Source organism: Papaver somniferum, chromosome 1 (genome assembly GCF_003573695.1).
Source record: "Papaver somniferum cultivar HN1 chromosome 1, ASM357369v1, whole genome shotgun sequence".
Classification (NCBI taxonomy): Eukaryota; Viridiplantae; Streptophyta; class Magnoliopsida; order Ranunculales; family Papaveraceae; genus Papaver; species Papaver somniferum.
The window spans coordinates 5705054-5712756 of NC_039358.1; the positions used below are offsets into that span (position 1 = coordinate 5705054).

The following is a 7703-nucleotide window of genomic DNA, read 5'->3' on the forward strand; positions in this document are numbered from 1 at the left end:
TTATAGGTGTACAAATATGTACACATGGTGGTGCATGTATGCGTTGTCAATTAAGTGCACAATAACAATTCTAAAACAAATGTGTACAAACTGGAAACATAAGCATATGCTTATCAAATCAATCTGTTTCCAATGTGAAACAATCTGTACACCCTAGTTACTTACGCAAGAATAAGTTTACGGAGTCATTTTTTCATATGTGCACCAGATTGTACACCCTAGTTATATTTTATGCAATTACTTTGTGATTGTTTTGAAAATCATTAAAAATCATGTGCACCAGATTGTATACAACAGTGTACACTTATGTTATAGTTTTATAAATATGTATACATGTAATTTATGTAAACCAACAGTCAGTGACTCATAGCATCACTGATTCGACATCCAAGAAATGAAAAAAGATTGTTAACTAAAATTTAATTAAAAGTCCTAGAATGGGCTACCATGTACACATGTAATTTCTGTCACATGTGTATAACAATCAAGAATACATGACACAGTTTGGATAACTTTGCCTATGTAAAGAGTGGTCAGGATCTGTCCTTGGCAAATATAAATCCATGGTTGTGGTTGTCCAAACCAAACCCTTCTTCCGCACGTGTGCCTTAGTTTTGAGAATCACAAATGATTAACCGTGTACGCCCCCATCGTTTTCTCTCCCTCTCTCAGAATCCCCCGCCCTCAAATTCTTCGTTATCCACCGCTGCCTGATATTCAATTTCTTCGTATTTCTGCCTTCAACAATAAAGGAACATGCAGGTTCTACTTTTGAGGATTGTTGTCCACATTTGTTTTCATAACTCTACGACTATGGTGAATCCTATAGAACCAAACTCATCATGTTTAAGAGAAATATCAGGTTTTCTTCTCAATGAAATTGCTCCTCTCATAAACCTCATCGTGTCTAAGAGAAGATGAAGGGAAAAGTTGAACCATCCATCTCTTTGTCAACCAAAGGTAAGTTCATCTTCGTCTCCCTGTTTTTAGAAATTTTTAGGATGCTAACAAGTTAGGGCTTGCACATTCGTGCTGTTGATTTTGAACCTAATTTTCGATTTCGGTTTTTTTTTTCTTCTTCACATGGATACATATTATTCACCCACTTATTGATAATGAAACGCATATTCAACGATGACAGCCCGAAGAATGAACAAATGAATGTCTCGACCATTATTTCCTTTTTCTTCCTCTCACGTTTTCAGTCTTTGTCTTCATCGTCTTCAGGGAAGAAGTCTTGGTAATATCACCTTCATCGTATGGCTTCAAATCGACTCAAAAATCGTCTCAACAAGGAATTGATTATGTTAAATCGAATGATCATCTGGCTATGTAGAGAGATGATATCTGTGGTAATTATTTACAGATTTCTGTTATGCTAATGATTTTGCAATTTTGCTTTTCAGTTTTCCAGAATTTATTGTGAGGCAGTTTGGCTATATTTTTCTATGGATTTCAATTTGTTCATTCACGTTTCATTTGCATCAACTGATGAAACTCATTTTCTTGAAGTTCCGTTGGATGTTTTATTGCTCTTTCATTTTATTTTCATGCAGTTTATGTCGCGATAGCTCATTGTCTTGATCTTTAATTTGTCCAAGTTTCATGTCGTGGTCCAGGGTCTACTGCTAACTGGAATTCTCATTTGCTGTCTTCTATTTCCAATGCAATTCCTAGCACGTCATAGAACATAGCAAACGAAATAAAATTATCTTAGGTCCTAGAGCATGTGGATTGATAGTATTGGCGTGATGTTGTTACTGAAGATTGCTAGGGTAGTGAAGATGGTTCTGATTCTGAGTGAGTTTTTTGTGTTTTTATCATTCTTTTTCTATATAATTGTGTTTCTAGGACACTGGTTGATAGTGACCACTGATGGAAATTTCCATTCGAAGTGAGTACATGACTTTTTTTTTTTTACCTTTCTTAGATTCATTATGACTAATTTTAGTTATCTGCAAACATATATATTACCGGTTCAAACCACAGTTGAACAATTTTTATAGGTTATAGTGGATAATTTTATTGTGGAGCATGTAGATGACTACAGTTTGCAATGTTGGGATATTGTAAGATAAACTAAGCAAGGGGAGATTAGGAGAATCTCATTACCGAGGTGATTCAAGGTTTGCATTGCGACCGATGTATTTGGCTAATTTGTATGAGCATTTAGTACCTAAAATGTGTGTAGGAGGCTTGCATCTTTTGATGGAATTTTGATAGCACTATGACCATTGGGTAGTACTTCTCAAGATGGTGGTTCGTATAGAAAACTGGAAAAATTGTATCCATGGAAATGTGTTGATCTCAAATTATAGACATCCAATTCAGATTACATGTTCATATATGACAGCTGCTTTGGCCTCACCAAGTCGGTTGGTTAATGACCATCACAAGTATCCCTCTGGGTGTTAATCAGGTGAGCTATCTGTTTCGTGTGAATTATGATTTTCTTATTACCACAAACATGCACTTGAATAAAGTGGACAAGAAGATCATTTTTATACAAATTTTCGGTATTCCAGTAAAGACCATAGTGGGGAAACCCCGATTATGCATTTCACACTCTGATGACACAAGTGTTCACTGGCTTATGCTTTGTTTCTAATTAAGCAGTGCTGTAAAGAAGTATTGGATCAATACCAAGCTTATAAATGGTTTCGAAAGGCTCATCGAAGCAAAATATATGATATTTCGATTCTCCGAACAGACTTTCGTAACTTATCGCATCTTCGACTTTTGATTCTATTATTTTTTCTTATTGTCCCTATTAAAATTTTTATTTATGTTTACAGTTAAACCTAATGAGAAAAATTATGTTTTTAATGTAAGGGTTTTTGTTATTCTTCATCTGTCTTTATTTAAACTTTAAAGTAAACAGGCGGACGGGCGATGCCGTGACCAGCATCCAAGAAATAGATACCAAAAAAGAAGCATTAAAAGGTTGCAGTGTGAAACAATCGACACTCACTTTAAGAATGTAAAGATTATGTCAACTGATTTAGCATTTCTAGGGCTGTAAATTTCTCTCAAGTCCAAGGATATGATATTCTAATGTACCTCGCTGATCATGAGGTATTCCATTTCTGCAATTTCATGTTTTCCATTGCTGCACCATAAATGTATGGTATATATCAAACTATAATTTTTCATTGTTTAACCCAAATATCCATCCTTTTGGCAGGTATCGATTATCGACATGGGCGGAATTCGATCTAGGAAGTGCTCTTGTTTACTCGAAAACCATGAATAGCTTCGTCATACTTTTTCAAGTCAACGCTATTTCTGATTTAAGGGTTTGATTTAAATGTAACTGATACTATAATTTTATTGATTCACAGGGTCAGGATCTTAAACTCTTCTGCAACCCCATAGCAAATGAACTGGTTCCAAATAAAGAGTTTGGGATTGCATTTAATAGTATTTAAATTTTACACTTCCTATAATCAACTGTATAAATAATGTTTCTTAGATAGGGAGAGGATAGTGTTGCGCGGTCCAACAGGTTGCCAAGGGGGAATGCTAATATTAACCATTTATAGATAGTAGGAACTAACGGATTATGAAGAAGCAATTTAAGTGTTGCATGAGGTGTATGGTGATGTTCAGGAGCTTGATATATTGGTGGAGCTTTTGGCCGAGAAAAAGATTAATGGTTTTGCCATCAGTGAGACAACTTTCTTCACATTCGCTATCACGGCATCAAGGTAAAACTACACATGATTTGGGTGCTAAGGCAATATCTCATTTAGGAGTTGTTTAATTATATATATATAACCAGAGCCAGATGAGCTCGAAGTCATAGATACAATTGATGCTAAGCTATTTACAAATGTAGGGGATTTAAGCTTGAATAAAATATTTCTTCGCCTAAAGTTAAAAGAATGCAGCATTCAGGATGCATCCATGCGTCAAACTAAAGAGCAAATTTAAGAAAGTTTTCAACCAATCCAGTTATTGTCTTTGAACACATGATGCAACACGTCTTTTGCAGGATGGATCACCAAGAGTGCGTAATTCTTCAGTTTCAGCGTATCGCCCACCTTCATTTACGGGTATGTATGGAGTCACTAAAATTGCGTTTCTAGGCTTACCAAGACATGCAAATACAATCGTTTGATTTAAGATTCTTATATTGATACCGTTTTCCATTTACTGTGGCTAGTTATTGTTTCAGTATAATGTTCATATATATGTCTATGGATTCGATTTTCCTATTATTATGGATAGCTCACCCACGGGTTGTTTCGATGTTTCCTTGATGCATTTTGGATAATTCTCTGTTTCTTGGGTTTACGTTTTAAAAACAAAGTTTTGTTGAGCACGTTATGTTCCTATTTTTGTTAAATTTTATTTTTGCCTCCCATTAAACTTAGTGGAAAAATAACTACAATCTTGAGCGCAGTTTGATAGACATATTTTTGTGTCTAATTTGATCTCAATACTATATATTATTGACACTCGATTTTGTACTAATTTTGGTATTTTATGTGTTTGTAGGCATTTTTGGGAAATAAATCTTTTTGGAAAATTCCGCTGGAAAAGTTGATTTTGACACCCGGAAGGCGTATGTTATCTGGACTCTCAACTTTGGATAAGGGGGAACCCAATTGCTATGGGGCATTCCAGTGCTACTCGCACCCCACACCCGGATAGGGGGACGCCACTTCTTCACAAGAAATAGAAAAGTGGCGGGAGTTTATCAGTTCAAAAATTTATTGCCGCGTAACTTTTGGCAGAGAATTTGGAGGGGATTTATTGAGATTCGATGACCGGATTTAATTGATATCACCCTGTTTCAATTAAACAGGGATGGTAATGTGTTTTGTTTCGTCAAAAAAGGGCTAGATTATCGGCTTGATGTAAAACATGGTCCACAAGAATATCGGGTTTTCAATTCTGTTTTCCGGTGTTTATTGTGATATATACGGTGGATGGACTGAGTATTTCTCTAATTGAACGTGAACATAGCATGTTGGGTGTGTGTCGACATCAACAGATACTTGAAGAAGGAATAAAATCTTCGCAGAGAAGGAAATTATCCCGTGGAGAATAAAAACAATAATGGAGAAGATACGGGAATTAAACTCGAGTTATGTTGATCCTGTGAGTATATATAGGATGCTGGGGACTCAGAGAAGGGGATGGAGAGTGAGGAGACGGAATAGGTGAGAAATCAGAGTTGCAGAGCTTGTCTCTGCTGCTGCCATTGAAGGAGATAACGAAAAACATAAGATGCCCAGGAGCAGTCGTTTTGCTACAGTGACAACGACAGTTAATTGTTATCGTTCTCTGTAACAATTGAGTTTGTAACAAATATAAGTGTTACAACTCCGTTTTTATTATTTTTTTTCCTATTTCATTATTGTGAACACCCTTTTGAGCAATGTAAAATTCTTTTGAGCGTGGTTTCAGCATGCGGAGCTAGAACCCATCACTGGGACGACGGAGGAAGTTGTTTTTCACCCATGTGGTACTTAAATTAATTCTTTTATAACTATTTGCATAAAATTTAATTGTTTTATGATTTCTATTAATTATATGTTATTTTGTCAGATGTCGCATGCTTAGTTTTAATTACTTTTGATGCATCATGCTCACAACTTACAACTAATGTTTTATGAAATCTACTTTGGCAAAGAATATAATTAATATTTCTTTTATTTTGAGCTATAATTGCCTAGGATCAATTTCTGAACCACTTGAATATGAAAAACAGTGAAATCCTGAGTCCCAGTAAATTCTTCATCATGTGACAATATTTTGTATATATATTTTTTTATTTTTAGTACGTTTTATATTTAAGCCTAAAACCAATTCCAACAAAGTCCGAGTGAACGTCAACCTTATTTACCACTATAAAAAAAATCAGATCATTTTGGCGCCGCCGACACGGATTTGTTTATAGATTTGTTTTTAGGTTTTATTTTATTTGTTCTTTTTTACGCGTTTTGGTATTTTTGTTTGCTTTCAGATTTGGAGCTAAGCTAAAGGAAAAGAGAAAGTGCCGAAAAGAAAAGAAAAGCCCAAAAAGGAAAGAAAAAAGAAATCCAAAAGGAGTGAAGAAGAAGATTTTGTAAATAATTTTTTTTTTAGAAACTGTAATTAAGGTTTTTATTTTTGTAATATTTTATGTTTGGACATTTTTTTTGGTTCCGTTGCCGGGACATTGAACATTGGACTTTATTTTTAAAATCCAACGGAAGGGTAGTTTTAAATAAACTGTTTGCAGAGAAGGACGGCGATTACGATATCGCCTCGGCCCCTCGGGTTCGTACATGACATAGGAGTCGTGGCCCGAGTCGACTTCAACGGTTCATCCCCCGTCTGGAACGGGAGGTAAGAATTCTAAACACCCGTGAATCCCCTGTCAGCAGGTTTACTGAATGATTTCGTATGCATATATGTTGAGGACTTGAAATCGGATTTAATTTTCTAGTAAGGGCAAGGCCTGGCCAAATCAAGATAAAGACTCGGATTTCATCACCGTTTCCTTCTTGCCCGCCTTAGGAACACGTAACCTACGCGAACCTAAGCCTTAAAATTTGGACTAGAACGAGACCGATAGGGTAACGAGCTTATTAGGAAAGTCGTTCGGAAAATATTGGTCACTCTTTTGAGCATACGTTGAAGTTCATGATGGTTTCTGTGAGTTGAATACGTCGCCTTGTAACGCCGGTGAGGCCTTGGGTATCAAAGCTCCACTGAGCTTCCCTCGTCTCTAATCAACTTACTTTAACTCAGATTGATTCCAGAGAGGTTTGCTGAGATTGTAACGAATTCCTTTTCGAAAAAGCTGGTCTAGAAACAATCTAAGGGAGCCATGCTTTTTGTTTGCTAGATAAAATAGGCTTGTTGTGGTCGAGTCAGCCTTCTTTGTGTTTGTTTAGAATTCCCTTGTAGTTAGGATGTCGAACTGGTATTACAATATCCAATACAACGAATATCCGACTGATTTTCAAAAGGGTTATTTTGTTTTTGGTACTCAGGTTTTGTCCAGCTTTTGAGTTTGGTCTAACATTTGTCGAGCTTGGTGTTTGGTACTTGGAATTCACGTTGACCCTGCTTGACTTTTTGTGACCAAATTTTAATTAATTTTTTAAACAAATATTACGTTTACAAATTTTAATTATTTTTTTTTTTAAATATAAATATCAAGTTTACAGATATACCCTGAAATAAACCTGGATCCAACGGTTCTAATGAAACTATGAGATAAAATAACAATTAACCCTAATGCCTTTACTCTTCTTCTTCCGTCTGGATTGCCGTGAATTCTCTTCTGCAAAAACACCAATATCATCTCACATATGTTCTTAATCTTTTGTTCTTCTGGAATCTACATTAACCTTATGGTCACGATTCAAGACACTCAGTTCGACCTAATTAATTTTCACTTCATCTTCTTCCTCCCCCATTGTTGAACACATCCGCATCCACTACTCTGCCACCCTGTTGATGATGAGCACCTGAATTAGGAATATTGAAATCTATCCAAACTGATTCAACCAAAACCCAATCAAACCCGATCAAAACTTAATCAAACGGATCCATTTTTAAAACGTTACAAATTATAAACCAATCGTCCCCTTTCTCTGAATCTAAAACCTTAATTAAGGTCCATTAGTTTTTTATTCCAGTTGATTACGAATACAATTCTTAATCAAACTGATTCCCTTGTTTAGTTTTTAATAGACTAATCA

The 7703-nt window shown here is 35.6% G+C and overlaps 1 long non-coding RNA gene across 3 annotated transcripts; it reads left to right on the top strand.

The window, feature by feature from the left end:
- The first annotated feature begins 676 nt into the window (after positions 1–676).
- On the top strand, positions 677–5460 carry LOC113278358. Of its 3 annotated transcripts, none has more exons than XR_003325460.1 (6): positions 677–960; positions 1228–2419; positions 2617–3075; positions 3185–3707; positions 3995–4055; positions 4501–5460. It is a non-coding gene; the product is annotated as an uncharacterized LOC113278358 (long non-coding RNA). The 3 variants fall into 3 exon arrangements; XR_003325462.1 differs by having other exon boundaries at positions 1228–1352; positions 1557–3075; XR_003325459.1 differs by having other exon boundaries at positions 1228–3075.
- The last annotated feature ends 2243 nt before the right edge of the window (positions 5461–7703 follow it).